The 18237-nt window shown below is 40.5% G+C and overlaps 1 long non-coding RNA gene across 2 annotated transcripts; it reads left to right on the top strand.

Annotated features, from left to right (window-relative positions):
• The first annotated feature begins 161 nt into the window (after positions 1-161).
• LOC308332823 lies at positions 162-3818 on the top strand. Of its 2 annotated transcripts, XR_013965750.1 has the most exons (8): positions 162-236; positions 953-1025; positions 1251-1348; positions 1452-1565; positions 2568-2638; positions 2762-2875; positions 3021-3141; positions 3435-3818. It is a non-coding gene; the product is annotated as an uncharacterized lncRNA (long non-coding RNA). The 2 variants fall into 2 exon arrangements; XR_013965751.1 differs by having other exon boundaries at positions 1251-1565.
• The last annotated feature ends 14419 nt before the right edge of the window (positions 3819-18237 follow it).

Genomic DNA, 18237 nt, shown 5'->3' with positions numbered 1-18237 from the left:
GTGCGCGCGGCGGTGGTGTTTGGTTGGTTGGTTGGGGGGGGGGTGGACAATGCGCATCTGACGTAGTGAGTAGTGACGTCACTTATCAGGAAGGGTTTGCATCGTTGGAAAAAGCCCGCGCACGGCGCGCAGCAAGCCAGCTGCTGGGGTGCTGCCTGCAGCTGCAGCAGCAGTCAGAGCATTGAGAGGAGGACAACCAAAAGGATTATACTTTCAGTGTGCCATTACATTAAAAGGTTTGTGTTCATTTTTATGTCTATGCCACCAGACCACCACGTTGTTGTTGTTGTCTACAAACTATACACAGGCTGGGAGCTTAATTATCCCAGTAACTATACCAAGCAAGCAAGCAACCAGTTTGCAGTGCTCTAACGTTAGCAACATGCTAACGCCAGTCAATGAGACATTGTGATCTCAGCAAGCTTTTTAATGTAAACTTGCTGTTCTGTTGAAGTAGTAGTTTGGTTGACATGTGTATTTCTGTTATGAAATATATGGAGAGGATGCGTTTCTGAACACTACCATTTCCCCAGCTTTAGCATTAGTTGTTTATTCCGGTAGTCAAAATAGCAAACATAGTGCTAACTTAACAATGAACAAATGCATTCAGTGGTTTCTAGCAACCACTGTGTTGGCTATTTGCTGTTAAAATAGTTGAATAAATTACCATAGCAGTGATGTTCAAGGCATGCAAATAGCATGAAACATAATACTTATTCCAATACCTTCCATGCAAGTTGCCCCATATGTTTTGCTTTCTGACATTTACCTATATTTACTAGAAAGAATCACTTTTCCCCTTTGCACAACACATTTTGAGTAGTGTTTTTAGTTTTATGCTGATCCCCTATTTGCTGCAGACAATGCTACAGCCATTATACTGGGGTGCGACACATGTTTTACTTAATCTAGTTTGACTCTGCTGGTAATTTTAGTTTTTCTGTGTTTACAGACCAAAAAGGCCCTGGCTACATCTTTGTTTCTGGGATTCCCTGCTTGCATTGAACGACTCAAGCATTGGCATCGTGAGTAATTCACTTTTTCTAGGAGAATTTATGCTAAAACAGTCAGCTTGACATAATATAATTCATCTTCCAGCATTACTGGACGTCTGTGCTGTTTTATGCCCGGTGTCATCAGTCGGTTAAGATAAGAGAGACAAACCCTGTTCTAGCCACATCTTCTGGCCACACTGTACAAATTAAAATGTGCCTCATCTGTATTCACCAATTATTTTCATTTCTTTACAGGGAATCCGTTACACCCCAGTATGGGGAAAATACCCAGCCGCTGGATTCCTCGAACAGAGGCTTCGGAACACCATAAAGGGGCTGAGAAAGAGGCTGAGGTCACAGAGCACACAGCAGACACCGCCACAAAGTAGTATGCTTGTTGAAGCATTAGAGCCATATCATTTAGTCATTGGTAATATTGTGCATTTTCTTTTATAGAATCTACAGTACCATATTGGATGAAAAAGCCATATTGCTTTAAGAATGGTTGAGAAACAATTTGCAGCCCCTCAGCCTGGTGGAGCAAAACATGCAGGAAACGGCAGTGTACAGGTCAGTAGGAATGCACTGAGGATACTAGCTGCAGCACTCATCAAATGTAATTTTGCCTATGCATGCGCCTCATGGTAGTGTAGTAATCTGTAGTAGTTTAGATTTACGTTGATGTACTACCCTGTAGCACATCGTCATTACAATCTAAACTACTACAGACCTCCCAAAATAAACTAATTGGACTACTTCTACACCTCACACCTATAGCATAACCTCTGCTCATTATGTTAGGGTGGAATGGCTCAGGGTAGAGGACAGAGTACAGCAACTTGCAATGGGCCTGGTCTATAAGATACTCAGGGGACCAGTGCCCGCATGTACCTGTTGTACTACCAGTGTTGGGTGCGTTACTTTAAAAAAGGAATTAGTTATAGTTACTAGTTACTTCTCCAAAAAAGTAACTGAGTTAGTAACTGAATTACTCTATTGTAAAAGTAACTATTTACTAGGAAAAGTAACTATTTGCGTAAAACAAAGTAATATGTCTAAGAATTTGGATTGTTTTTGGGAGCAGGTTTCACAAGGTGCAGTAGAACAGCATAGACGGGTACTTACAAGTTACAACTTACACATAGGCCCTAAGACATAACCTTTTGCCATGAGATGAGGGAGAAATAAACTTCAACTTCAATATATGTATTGCACTTCAATATAATATATTGAACCTCAACAGTAAACCAGGTGTAATTGCCTACACCAGTGGCTCTCAAACTTTTTGGACCTCAAAAGTCCAACAACTTCAGACAAGACAACTGGTAGACAATACTGTCTAATTAAAGACACAAATTGGCTCAGAACTTAAGACAACTGGTCAGTGGTCAGTACTACACACAAAAAGGGCCGTCAATAAAGTGCAACTCCCTTCCCTCAAAACTGCCATAAAAAATCACCTGTCTGCAATTGCCTTGAGGACATTTTGTGCTATCCTTTTAACATTCTTGTACAATTGCACTGCTGTACTTTCTGCAAAATGTTAATTAAGTATTCAATTATTCAAAAAAGGCCACGTTAATAAGGGGAGAAAAGTGCAGGAGATCGGCCAAGGGTTCCCACATCTATCCACTCCAGGCATGGTAAGTTACAAATAAGTTTACATATGAGTGCATATACCGATATGTTATAACAATTGCATTGTTATAACAATCTTTTATCAGTATGTCAGCTGACACATTTGATTTTGTTTTCCTCCATTTTAGTTTTTTTTAAAGATTGCATGGAGATGCTGGGCCAAAAACTCCTGACAAAAAAGTTCCTGTACCTGGCAAGACGCAAAGGGAAACTAACCTCTTCTCTTGATGGATTAATACATGGTAATATATTGTTATATTGTGCATCAGACAATGCAAATGTATATTTTAGCAGGTGTTTTATTTTGTTACTAAATGACATAATCACAGATATGCCATGCCACATTAATACATTCCACATATTGATATAAAATTGTCTTCCATACAGTTTGGGGGAACTTTCCCTGAGCCAGCTACCGACACTGCTTCTGCCAACAGTGTACAAAGTTGGGCGAAAAGTGTACCAGCACACTATCGAGGAGTCCAACTTTGTGTTCCACCATAAGCCTGTAAGTTCCTCTGCATATCTAAATGGAAATGTTATTAATTTGAACCACTTGAACCCAGCAACAATATTCTCAAAGAGATTTGGTGTAGATGGGAAAACCGTGCCAGCTCCAAGTGCAGTGCCAAGCCATGTCCAGTTTAAGTGGTTAAGAATGTGCCTGTACTGCCTGTTATAGAATTATTCAGAATACTGTATCAGACTGAAATCAGTGAACACCATTATCTTGCTTATACTCTTTGCTTTTTGACAGTCTTTTACATTGGTCTATGTATCTTTTTTGTTTGTGTTTCTCAGGTTGGAACAAACTTGGTGCTACCTCAATCAGGCGACGGCGTCAAGACCGTACCCATATGTCCTGTCACCATCTCCTTCATCAGGACCTCAGAGGGGTCCTTGAAATGAGGTTTGATAACGAAATGCATCTTTACAGAGTGGATCCTTACTGGTCAGTTACTCAGTCAATGCCCACATCTATGGGTGAAATATTGTAATGCTCTGTGCCTATTGCATTTTGACAACATTCATAACAGTGATCTGTCTACCAAATTGTCTATTATCAGAGACCTTTCACTGATTTACCGGTAGTTGTTAACTTGTTACCATTGAGACTAAGCCACTTAACATATGACTGCATGTTGTATGCCAGCAATCCCCCGGAAATCTAAAATTTACTCTAATATACATGCACTATGCATGCCAGCCGGCATAAAGGGCAAGGCAGATCCTGTAATGATTGGCCTGTGTTTGTAGACTGTGTTGGTACTGTTACTGTTGTGTTGGTATACAGTGTTGGTATGTTGTGTTGGCCTGTGCAAAGCGCTTGTGCACTTTAAACATTTAATAAATGTTGACAAAGTTCATTATGCCTTCATTTCTTTACTGGGAATTCCTTTAAGATTTTAGCTCATGACAATCCTAGAATGAAGAATAATCACGTTTTTGTTTTAAGATCTTTTCACCTCATTTAAGTAAAACTACCTGTGAAAGAAGGAACCGACCAAATAGCTATTTATGAGTAAATTTTACCTAATGCAGTGCTTTGGATGAGTTTTAACCACTTATTTGAAGAGATTTACAAGCTAGTTATGAGTCTAATACACTTGATGCAGTGCTTGTGATGAGGATTAACTACTTATTTGTAGATATTTACAAGCTATTATGAGTCAAATTCACTTGATGCAGTGCTTGGGATGAGGGTTAACTACTTATTACAAGAGATTTACAAGCTAGTTTTGAGTTTATCTCACTTAATCCCGTGCTTGAATGGGGTTAAAATCACTTATTTTAAGAGATTTATAAGCTATTTTTGAGTTTATCTCACTTAATCCAGTGCTTGAATGAGGTTTAAATCACTTATTTTAAGAGTTTTACAAGCTATTTTTGAGTTTATCTCACTTAATCCAGTGCTTGAATGAGGTTTAAATCAATTATTTTAAGAGTTTTACAAGCTATTTTTTAGTTTATCTCACTTAATCCAGTGCTTGAATGAAGTTTAAATCACTTATTTAAAGAGTTTGCCACTTCCCTAATGGCTAGAGACTTTTTCTAATTACAAGAATTCTTACCAAGTATAATTCTCTCACTGCACTGGCAGATTATTTCTCTTGTTTTGAGTCCATTTCCTCTCAAATTTTTTCTAAGTTTAAGACGGGTTGTTTTTGCATATACACTTGGTTGCGTTGCGACGCGTTGTGAGCTTGTAGATCAGCTATTTTCAGCAAGTGTAAAAACACTCATTAAGACGGCATCAAGACCCGCCAAAATACATTTTAGTCGACTAAATCAACTGTAGATTTAGTAGACTAAAATCTTGTCATTTAGTCGACTAAAGCTAGACTAGCAAGACATTCCAGGTGACTAAAATGTAACAAAAACTAAATGAAGTTTCAGTCCAAAGACTATGACTAAACTAAAATAGAAAAGAGCCAAAAACAACACTGTGCACCACTCAATAATGCTATGCAGCTGTTCTGTGTGCATGCCGCGATGCGATGTGCACATGCACACGCGTGCGACACGTTCCGTGGTAAATAAAATCACCATGTTGACACCACTGACTACAGGAGTCTTTTCTTTGTTTTAAATCGACTGTCATTATTATATCGTTGTGGCTTTCACACTAAACGGTTGGTCGCCGACTAGGAGTCGAGTCCTACAGGAGTTTTTATTCCAATTCATTTTGACATCTCATGTGTAGGATGCTCTCTCTCTCTCTCTGCGTCTCTCTCCGCGCGCGTGCATGCGCGCGCACACACACACACACACACACACGAACACAGAGAGCGCACAAGGTCCAAGTTTTTTAGACTAACAGCAACATTGGGCTAATATTGTTCAGATTTGATGGGATACATGTCCTCACTTGTATAATGTAATACTGTGCTGTTCTATGTGATGTGCAATGTTATGCTTGTGCCACTGGGAGGCGCCAAGACGCCTCCTATAGCATGATCAGGTCACATGACTACTACCTGCGTGTGGAGCAGTTCATTCAGTAGTATTGGGTCTGTCACCGTGAGACTGATGTGTGGGAGGGAGCCCTTACAATAAAATATGATTACTATAGTGTGTGGAGCAGTTCATTCAGTAGTATTGGGTCTGTCACCATGAGACTGATGTGTGGGAGGGAGCCCTTACAATAAAATATGATTACTATAGTGTGTGGAGCAGTTCATTCAGTATTATTGGGTCTGTCACCGTGAGACTGATGTGTGGGAGGGAGCCCTTACAATAAAATATGATTACTATAGTGTGTGGAGCAGTTCATTCAGTAGTATTGGGTCTGTCACCGTGAGACTGATGTGTGGGAGGGAGCCCTTACAATAAAATATGCCAGGCTTGGCTAAATGGATTACATCTCCGTGTTTTCTCCGAATGCAACGTTAAGCTGCAGAACTACGCATAACGCATAACTTAACAAATATAGCTACCGTGCCATGTATGACACAGGCTGCATGCAATTCGAAACTGCCCCCCGTAAAAGCTGAATCACCCCCCCCCCCCCCCCCTTTTCCCCTCACTGTATATTTTTCTTTTCCCTTTTTGCTTCCTTTATGATGAATTCCTGTTCTGTTCTTTAACTACATAGACGTGTCTATTTGTACGTCTCTAAATGTTTTGATGAATTGAACAATGTGGACCCTGTTGTAAACAAGTGTAATGCTTAATTGGGTCGTCCACTCACAGTTAACAGTCTTTGTAGCCTATTGAGTTTGTGCTTGAAATGTAGCCTACTGTAATTCTGCAAACTGTTAATAAATATCTCAATCAATCAATCAATCAAACAGGAGTCAGGACAGGGATTTACCCAAGGAATAAAGATTATATATTATCATCTGATCATCTATCCAATCCATACAGTCCACACGACAGACAGACAGACAGGCAGAAGCAGCACAAACATCATGTGACAGAGAGGTCAAAGTTGAACCAACGTTGTGCTATGGTAGAACAACAAGACAAAATGATGATAGTTTTGTGGATTTGTTTTTGTTGAGTGGTGCAAGAGGGACCCCCACACGGTAACTCTGTCATTTCTCTACCGTTTCGGACGTGGGGCGGCTCTCCGGAAGTTTTCAAAATGCAATCTTTTGAAAAAGGCCGATCTACAATGCTCACAAGGCCTCACATTGTGACACATGGTGAGCTTGTAGATCTGCTATTTTCAAATAGCCCTACCCTTAACACATCATGACATCATTCTAAAACAGGACACTGGCTTTTCAGAACAAACAGCGAAAAAACTCAAATTAAATAGTAAATAAAAGAATGATTTCTTCACAGTGGTGTAAAGTACATTTACTTAAGTACTGTGTTTAAGTACAATTTTAAGGTGCATCTCAGATCTAAATATTGTACTTTTACTGCACTACATTTATTTATACTTTGTAGATTTGGATTCTTTCTAAAACAAATCACACCTGTGTGAAGTGAGGGGCGCTCTTGACACATATGACATACATTCTCCATTCATTGTGGATGGGAATTTAACGTAATGTGTGTATAGGACGAGAGCCGACTTGCTCGTCTACATATGACGGTTTTCTGAGCTCAGTTGCACCCATAAAACCTGAACTTTTAACCCATTCTGACCTGAGATCAGATTCTAAAAATGTCTTCTGCATCCTGACAGTTTTCTGAAAAAGCTGCGTTTCTATGTCAGTGGTTCTTCGATTTTTCAAAAATAGCAGACCTACAAGCTCGTAGATTTGATAGAGAGTTTTCAAATTTAACCCATTCTGACCTGAGATCAGATAAAAAAAAATGTCTTCTACATCCTGACAGTTTTCTGAAAAAGCTATGTCATAACGATTTTTCAAAAATAACAGACCTACAAGCTCGTAGCGCGCCACGCCACTCGGTGGCGCGCTATGAGCTTGTAGATCTGCTATTTTTAAATAGCTAAAGCATAACATAATGCTAACACCAAAAGGGGGTAGATTTTCTGTGGTCTGGGGTTTTCTGGCTCCGACAAGTGCTCTGATTTTCCTGCTGACTGTGATGTCACAGTCAGAAAATCCCATATATGTCAATATGGGATTTTGTAGATGTCACTGTTTTCACTGTTTTGCCTCTTTTCATTGCAGCTCAAGAGGCTTCACAGACACAGAACTCCTTGGCCACAGAAAATCCACTGAATGTTCAAAGTTCAGGTTTTTTTTTGGGGTGTCATTGAGGTCATGAAACCTCAAATAAAAATACAAATGAATGAAAAATGAACGTCATTAAACATGTGAGTAGTTCTTTATTCCTTACCTTCCTTACCTTACCTTACGTCGCTGTTAACACACGCATCTCTGCACAGCCTGTCAATCAGCCTGTCAATCAGCCTGTCCGCACGTCAACCTGGGAGAGCAGAGAGAGAGGGACTGACTGCATTAGGAGTCCAGTCTAGTCTACCACAAGGATATATATCCCCTCCAGCACAAGGACGGGGTCAAAGGTGCAGGTGACACCACACACACACACACACACACACACACTGTCTCATGACCTACTACTGTGTGAGCCGTGATGAAATCAGCACTCTAGATTAGACTCGTTGTTTGATTGATTGGCATATTTTATAGTCTAGATCAGTGGTTTTCAACATTTTTCATATCGAGGCCCATTTGAGCCACGGAACCACCATGTGATGACATTTAGCCTCTCAGACCCATTTGAGCCACGGAACCACCATGTGATGACATTTAGCCTCTCAGACCCATTTGAGCCACGGAACCACCATGTGATGACATTTAGCCTCTCAGACCCATTTGAGCCACGGAACCACCATGTGATGACATATAGGTGACATTCATACCAGAAAGCTTTGCTGCGATAAAAACGAATCCTGCTGCGCATTGTCAGAAAGTGCACTTCGTTTGGCAGGTGTGAAGGCTCATTCGAATCCTAATGCGTATCAAAGAACCGCATTCTACTCCCGAGCAGAAACGGGGGTTTCGCTTCGCTTCCAATCGCACTTGATTAGGATTCGGTGCAGGTGTGAATGCAATCCGCAGTAAATAAAGGCAATGAAGCAAACAATTTGCGTGGCGGGTGAGGAGCTGAACACAGTTGGAGACGGAGAAGGGACATTTTACGCAGCGCAAACTCTGCAAAGATGTCCCGTTACCGGCCAAGACATCCCTCCCTTAGCAACCGCTGCTTTACCCTATTGGGTCGGAGGTCAGTTTGGTGTGTGTGTGTGTGTGTGTGTGTGTGTGTGTGTGTGTGTGTGTGTGTGTGTGTGTGTGTGTGTGTGTGTGTGTGTGTGCTCGCAAGAGGGTGGGGGGGGGGGGCTGCAGTTCAAAAGATAATATTTTGGGCCAGTATTGATTATGTTTGTGTGTGTTGTCTTCATGCTGTACCTTGACGACAGACAGACAGACAGACAGACAGACAGACAGACAGACAGACAGAATTGTGAACAGATATTAATGCATACATTATAAGCTCTGATTAAATATAGTATTATTATTTTTTTCTTAAATAAAAATCACACCCGTGTGAAGTGAGGGGCACTAATATACCTAAAAATACATGGCATGGATACACCTGGGACGTATCTTCAGTGATGTATCCTGAGGTCAACGGGGTTTCGGGTCTTCCAACATCATACCCCTCACTCAGGAGACCCAGCCGGGGTTGATCAAATCCCCACTTACGTCCCAGTAGCTACCCTCGATCAGTCCATCAGGGAATGAGCAAGGCCACACAATCCGTTACTCCGGAACTACTCTGCCGGGACTGGGAGAACCAAAATCTGGCATGTGGAAGGACTAGGCTCTGTGGGTTGACTCCTGACCGGGCCCCTCCTACGTCTCACCAGGCCCAGGACCTGTGCGTTGCACCAGACTCCCAGCACCAGGCACTGCATTCAGGAGTGGTTGACTATAATGGCCTTCCTAAAGGCCTCACAGAGGTTTGTTGGGCTTCCTCCTCACAGAGGACACAGGCTGGGGCGCTAACCCACACTGCTCACCTCCTCACGGAGGACACAGGCTGGGGCGCTAACCCACACTGCTCACCTCCTCACGGAGGACACAGGCTGGGGCGCTAAACCACACTGCTCACCTCCTCACAGAGGACACAGGCTGGGGCGCTAAACCACACTGCTCACCTCCTCACAGAGGACACAGGCTGGGGCCGTAACCCACACTGCTCACCTCCTCACGGAGGACACAGGCTGGGGCCGTAACCCACACTGCTCACCTCCTCACGGAGGACACAGGCTGGGGCCGTAACCCACACTGCTCACCTCCTCACAGAGGACACAGGCTGGGGCCCTAACCCACACTGCTCACCTCCTCATGGAGGACACAGGCTGGGGCCGTCTACATTCCGGCTGCCACCCGTCTCTCCGGTGGTCACCAGACTATACCTGGTTGTCACATAGTCTATTAAAGTCTATCTCATGTTGATTAGGTGATGTAAAACAAACAGTTCCAACACAAACATTAAACGCCAAAGTCTATCTCATGTTGATTAGGTGATGTAATGGTGATGTCACACACACACACACACACAAACACACACACACACACACACACACACACACACACACACACACACACACACACAGGTCGAGGGAGAACAAAAAAGTTACATAGTGCAGCAGTAATGCTTAACGCCTTTTGGTGTTTTAAGCATTATGTTATACTTTAGCTATTGAAAAAATAGCAGATCTACAAGCTCGTAGTGTGGCACAGAGTGCCACTGCACTGCAAAAACACTAAATCTTACTAAGTATATCTGGCTTATTTCTATTCAAAATACCTCATCTTAATATAAGATACATCATCTATTTCTGTGAGATATAGGGACTTGTTTTCATACAGTTTAACTTGAATATCTTGCTATGTCATAAAATCTTGAAACGATCTGGTATTGAGTCATGCTTTAGATAAAACAAGCATATTTTGGCATATCACAAATTTTTAAGCTGTGTACTATTTGTAAAAGTTTTATATCAACTAATTTCAAGAAATAGACTTAGTTCTTTTTTTAAATACATCTTTATTGGAAAGGTCAGTTTTTTCTTCCCCTCACAACATTAAGTACCTGTATGTGAAATGATGTCTGTGAGCTCATACTTAATTGGGATGTACTTTCTCTTATTGAATGTTACATAGTAGTATGGCATATAATCAACAAGATTTCCAGCATCAACAAAAATATTGGCTTGAGCCTGGTAAGGAACTTCTACCTCATAAGCCAAATACTGAGCATTCCACCCAACTGTAGAGAGAGGTTGGCATTCAAAACAATACAATGATGCATTTACAATATAAATGTTTTGCACAAGACCAAACTCTGGAGTACCATTGATGACATTAGAAATAGCCAAAGACTTTTTACATGAATACTTATTTCCATACTGCATAATCCATGGTATAGAAACTACATGTTCAACTTTCTCTATTCCAAAGAAGTCTTTGATCTTCCCCTCTACATAGTGGACATTTTTCACCTCAGAGACGGGGCCCATTTCAAGTTCACTTGAAACAATTGGATGTTTCTCTTGAACATTCTGACTACATTCATATAGTTGGTTGTGTTTCACAAGAGATTTACAAATATTCTTAAAACTACTTTTCAAGGCCCACTGTTTGAAAAAACAATGTTTTGACTCAAAGCGCATACACATATGCCTCACTGAAGGACCAAGTGCCTTAATCTGAGAGGGAAGATGCAAAAGGTAATGCTGTTTAGGTATAATATTTGTATCTGGAAACAGTTCTTTGAAATCTTTCAAATGTTGCTCTATTAAAAGCTTCAACCTTGAAAGGGTTGAGAGAGCTATAATAGGTGAAAACACAATTTTGACTATCTCCAATAACTTAAGCAGCATTTTTGTGTAATAATTTTCTCCAAGTGTGTCAAAAAGGAATGGCAAGATCTTTAACAAAACCAGCATCTGCCCAGCTGACTGTTTCAGTTTGTTGTCATTTGATGTCAATGTATTGACAGATATGGGGCATGGCTTATCTCTGGCATCTAGAGGAGAATAAGGGAAACCAATAATAGCACTGTTGAATGTGTCTAACTCCATATGCCCCGATAGGACTAGGTGCTTTAAAACACATTTGATTTCATATGGGGCAACACCTTCAAGAATAACATGCATGATGTCTTGAGGGGTCTGAGTGATAATATCAAAGTGTGGAAATTCAGTTAATTTGCTCCTCCTGTTTATACCATATGTTGTTTTTAGCTGTTCTTTTAGAAAGTCAGTGCTTGCTTTTTCAATTTCACAACATTGTCTTATATGACTTTGTATTGTCCTTTTAACAAAACAATCTTCATTGAACTGATTCTGCATGTCTTCAAAGTTACATTCACAATGCCTGCATTTACTGTACGCAAACCCTACTCCTACTTTAAATCCAGCAACTTCATGTTGAGCTAGAGTGTCTCCACACATAGACATAACCGCCCCATAGATTGTCTTCTCACCATTTGCAGTGACAATTTTAACACCATTATACAGTTCATTTAAATCACGGTTAACCCTCTGAAATATTTTATCAATACCACAATCAGCATAATCTTTTGATTTTACCATGGCAAGCAGACGAATTGCAGCAAGTCTTGATCTGTATTTAGGATTGATGTTACCTAAGGTGTAATAGATCAGTAACAATTTATGTTTGCTTGCCCGAGATCCAAGAGGATTGCATAGATCAATTTCATCTGTGTACAAGATTAAGTGCAAAGCTTTGGGAACTTTTATAAACAGTGGGTGCATCTTCAAAATGTCTCCATCAATTAAATCAGAAACAAATCCATCCTTGCATGGCTGTGGCCCCTCTTCAATCATTTGAAGAATTCTTGGATGTAATATGTAAGAGAAGTTTTGAAATGAGAATACTATCCACCTGTTGGTTGTCCGTCAGAGGACCTATTCTTACAGGAGACCAATGTCTGACCATGTTTGACCACTACTGACCACACCCTCAATGTATTCTCTGCTCTCATGTGAGTATAAAGGAGAGCAATGTAAAGGGCTCAGGAGGCTTGCCTGAGAGCACCTCCCTGGGCTGGTGATCCCTTGTATTAAACAGTATCATTGTTTCAGTCCACTCTCTGCCCTGTGTATTTTCTTAATGACTCTGATTATGAGTTCTAAAAATATCTTTGACAATTATGGCGCTGTGTGAGCACGGTTTTTCCACTGTCCGTCAGCATTCTCTTTTTCAGGATATAGCGCTGTAGATATGAATCTGAGTTGCTGATCGACAGGGATAACACCAAAACGGACTTTGGGGTAAGAGTGGTTTGACTCAATGTTTAATTTAGGGTTTCGTATTTTAAAAGCTGTGTCATTACAGATACAACCGTACAAGATACTAGCACTCTACGGTGACATTTCCGTTATCAATTTATTTGGTACACATGTCTGGCTCAAGGCCGAATGGTAGTAGTAATCCATTCTAAAGGTGACATTTCCGTTATCAATTTATTTGGTACACATGTCTGGCTCAAGGCCGTATGGTATTAATAGTCCATACTAAAAGGGTGACATTTCCCTTATCAATTATATTGGTAAATATGTTTGGTGACATTTCCTTTATCAAGTATTTTGATAATATATGTCTTGGCGATAAGGCCATGTGGTAGTAGTAATCCACTCCAAGGGTGACATTTCCCTTATCAATTATATTGGTAAATATGTTTGGTGACATTTCCTTTATCAAGTATTTTGATAATATATGTCTTGGCGATAAGGCCATGTGGTATTAATAATCCACTCGAGGTTAGAAGTCCTTTATCAGTATATCACTGGCATAAATAAAGAGGTTAGAAGTCCTTTATCAGTATATCACTGGCATAAATAAATAGGCTAGAAGTCCTTTATCAGTATATCACTGGCATAAATAAATAGGCTAGAAGTCCTTTATCAGTATATCACTGGCATAAATAAATAGGCTAGAAGTCCTTTATCAGCATATCACTGGGATAAGTAAGCAGGTTATAATCCTTTATCGGTATATGACTGGTGTAAATCAACTGAAGTCCATAGTTATGTTGCGCATATAATCAATATACCGATGTAACATCTCGATCATTAAAACAGGGACAAAGGAGAATAGGCGTGATATTGAACTACACGTTTAAATAATTATCTTCACATTACAGACGATATAATTAATACGTTAGCAGTAATGTAAAGTGAATATAATTGCAGATGTCGGAGCTCGTAAAATAGAACAGGATCAAAATCGTTGTCCAGTAGCAAGCGAAAAATGAAGCCCGTATAGTTAGGCATTTATATATAAAAAAAAACTAAATAAAATGTCAATGGGATGGAACAAGTATAGGAATATCATACAAATAGCGTCCACTGAAATTCTCTTTCATTTCTCTCTGTGTGGGACCGACAAGCTCACCGGGGAGGTCAAAGGAGAATTGTGAGACAGCAAATTGTATGAGATTAATTCATAGGTTCTGTGCGTAAGACTCGAGCAGCTGAGTATGAATGTGCAATGTAGAATGTACACCTACATATGGATGAACGGAAATACTATTTTGTAAAAATCAATCATGATCCTATAGTATTGGTTGTGGCATTTTGAACAAAATAGTATAAAGAATGTATTCCTGGTAGTCAGCCAGGAATAGCACTTTCCATGGTGTCACCACGAAAAGTGAAGGGACAGCAGTGTAACCTTGTTGACATGTGTCAAGCAGGATAGCAGAGAAGTAGGTAGGAAATGGTTAAAATTCAAGTATTCAAAGTAATTAACTAACAGCAACATGATTAACTAATTATTTTGGCCATATAGTATGCTATTAGTCTTATCATAAATGTAATGACAGTATAGCAATGTTCCAGTGTTATGGCTGGTTAGGAAAGGTGAAGCAAGGGGAAAAGAAAGATATACATGTGTATGTGTATATATATATATGTATATATAGAGTAATTGTGCTTTGTCGCTTCTTATATCTGGACTAAATCGGTAGGCAAGATTATACTCGAAGCATAAAAAAAAATATATATATATAAGTAGATTGTAGTATTCCATATAGAATAAGGTAACTATCATCATATTTTTACCTAGTCGAGACAGGAACCCCTGTGTGTTTTTCCTGGGAGATTTCCCGTGTTGTTTTGTTACTATACAGAATATATCACTGTGCATTTTTTAGAAATACTGAAGGCCCTTAGGGAACCTAAGGTCAGATTTAGCTAAATTAAACATTTGTCAGGATAGGCAGTGTAGAGAATAGATCCTTCACCCCCATCCTCCATAGCAGATGTCCTGAGTGGCTGGACACACGGGAGATGAGGCAAGTAACGAGATCCTTTGGGTGAGTGTTAATGAGTCTAGTATTAAGTTCAGTGTTACAGTATTACAGGAGAAAGTTTCTAAAAATGTATTACGTAATCGCTATAGGTATACTCTGTAACAAGTAATTGTAGAATTCAAACATAGGCTTACTTGAGTAAATTGATATTAGTTGTGGCTATATTTAAGAAACCCTTTCAATTTAGCAGATCAACAAGCTCACAAAAGTGTGCCCATGGAGAACAGATATTTCGACATGGCTAAAATGTATGAAGGACTGGAGTATGTGGGTTGGGACTATTTAATTGAGCGCGAGACGCAGTCCCACCTAAATATACTAATAGGTCCATCCATTAGGGATAATGAAATTGGAATCGTGGTGGTCATATATGAACAAGCAGAAACTTGAGTTACCACATTGGATCATTTGAGTACTGGTATTATATGGACTTAAAGTGAAGAGTGCAAACTCTTATTAGCAAGTTGATTTACCATTACCAAACATAGAAATGAATAGTACTGTGTTTTTGCGTAACCTGTTTATTGTTGAACCACTGATAACACTACCTATCACATCGCACAGTTGCTAAAGAGAGGTCAATACAAGCCACATGCACAGTCAGTAGACTGTCATGCACTTGGATTTCTGAACAATATCTGCATGTGTTGGTTTGGGGCCCAACACGGCAGGAAATGGCAGGAAATGACATTTTGGGAACAAGGACATGTGAGTGACAGCGAGCACTCGGACAGATGAACAATGGACCATGGGCTTGATGAACTAATGATTTTCTTTTTCTTTTCATGTGATTGAACACTGGGCATCTCTGAGGCGATGTGCTGATTGTGATGGTGGGGTGTCGGATGATTTCACAATGAGTGGGTGAGTAAAAGTGGCTTATGAGCTTGAGTACTAGGCCTAAATTAAGCAGTTTCGAGACACAGGTAACAAGACACTCTCCTTCAAGGGGGGGGGGGGTCATTGAGCTTGTGAGCTGAGGTGACCGTATAGTTTTATATACTGGTCCTTCTGGTAGTAGGCTGACACTAGGTGACATTTGACATTTTTAGGGAATATACTTTTGATTCAATGTGGAGTATGTAGTGCTGGCTTGTAAATATGACCATACCATTTTCCTATAGTCAATAATCTAATCAGAAAATGGAATTAAAGTTTTAGGACTCACTAGTCTCATAGTGAATTGATCCTGATAAATATCAAGGAACAGTTTTAAAAGGCATAATGATTTCTTGAGAGGAACCAAAAATGTAGGGGCCTATATAAGATTACGCTCAAATCAGAAACCCCTACAGCCCAAAAGGGGATGTAATTTTGTGCAGAGGGGTCAATTGCCACTCAGATATAACATGCAAATAGTGGTCTGTAGTCAGAGGCAAGTTCGACTCTACAGATTGACTTGAGTATAGGTAGAGTAGAAATGCGTACGATATTGTACCCTTAAATAAAATAGATAATGTACAATGGTATAGAACATTAAGAGGTATGTCAGTTGTGGGATACGAAAGATTTAAAATCGTCTGCAGACTAGAGTATTCCTATTTAGGTGGCCTTGCCGAGCCATGAGGCCCAGAGAGCAAGAGCCTATCTCCTCCTGTTTTTGTAGCATGAGGCAACTTGATGTATAAGTACACCCCCTGGACATGACACTAGTATGTCGCAGGGATTGAACCCCAGTCCAGCCCTTGATGCTGAGTGTCAAGCAGGGCGGCACTGGGTCCCATTTTTAGAATCTTTAATTGACCTGGCCGGGGGTCGAGCTGCGACCTTCCAGTCTCAGGGCGGTCAGCCGGACACCCTGTCCACAAGGCCACTGAGCTGGTCATTGTTTTAGTTTTTAGGTAACTGGTTTTAAATTACGTGAGAGGCTCAAAGCATGACATCATGTCACTTAAGTAACAGGTGTCCGTGCTGGACACCCCGGTGATTCAGTCTGTAAGATGGTACTCCTTATAAGTCAAAGGGATTTATGAGTCCCACTTCAACAACAAGGCATGTTTCTAGAAGTCACCTCAGGTGTTAGATTTAACAGTCGCTGTTGCATTGCAATCAGTCTGTGACTGTTATGTTTTCCCTATGGGAGAAACAATGGTCAGAATATTTTAATCTGATTTGTCTGTATTACTTGTAGCAACAAATGCCAGTAACGTCAATTTTGAAAGTGAGAGCTTCGTCCTTGTAAGTAGAGTAAACTTGCAAAATATCCCAAGAAGGGGCGTAAACAGTTGTCACTTCCAGCTTGCATCCTTGTGTTAGACAGGGACTTTTCTATGCCATAACAGAAGGCAGCAAGCATGCTGATCAGTTCATTAAGACACATACACATTTGTAGGATAAGCTATGAGGCTCAATTTGAATTGGGTGTCTAGCTGAACATATCATTTGTCCCAGGAGGCCAAAGGTTTAGTTATGGATAATATCACTTATATTATCTATATAGAAAGCAGTAAATGGCCATTTATGATGATGTACAATAGAACACCCCTCATTTTGCAGGTGTGGTTTTTGTATTCTCTACTTGCCAGTTGAACGTTATGTTTTTGTGCAAGTTACAAGTCATGTAAATGCTAGCGTTATTATTTTATCAATGAGAACATTAGAAGTGCCACTTTCACAACCTACATGATCTGTGGTTTAGTCTCCTGCTGTGGCAAAGTCTCTTGGTGTCATTAACGGTGTCAATTTTGTCACCTTCATTGGCGCAGCTGGTGTCATGGCTCCCTGGAGGCCTCAAAATCAAGGCCCGGGGGCCAAATAAGGCCCATGAAGGATCTTTGGCCCGTAGCCCGTAGGATGATATTTAATTAGTATTAGAACTGGCCCTCTGGTATATTGCACGGACCACCATAATACTACAAGTCCCACAATGCACTGCGAGTGCAAAGTCACGTATCGAGGGCCCACAAGCGCAAGCATGCGTCTTCTCTTCTCTCACTATTGATCAGCAGTGAAAATATATCACTTGTGGTCAACTTTCAGCTACCCTTCTCCCCAAAGATGGGCCGTGTGTTGAAACACAGTCCGGCCCTCGACTTGTACCTCAATGTGTGAGGTTTTAATCTTGTAGACTTGTAGAGTCTTGTAGAGTTGATGATCAGTTCAAGTTTTGGGCTACATGGCGATTTGCATTCACTAACGCTGTTGTCACCAATTAATCCAAAAAGCTGACGTTTACGCAGACAAGGGGGGTGGAGGTAATGCGGGGTTAGTAGTATTTTGTATTTTGGCCAGGTCTGATCTACGGGAGAGAACTTGCAGATCAGCTATTTTCAATAAGCAAGATTTAACAGTTAAAAAACCACCAAAT

The sequence above is a fragment of the Protomyctophum bolini genome, assembly GCF_963924005.1.
Source record: "Protomyctophum bolini genome assembly, chromosome: 18".
NCBI lineage: Eukaryota > Metazoa > Chordata > Actinopteri > Myctophiformes > Myctophidae > Protomyctophum > Protomyctophum bolini.
Note: the sequence above shows the minus strand (reverse complement) of the source record. Positions and strands in the feature narration are given on the sequence as shown.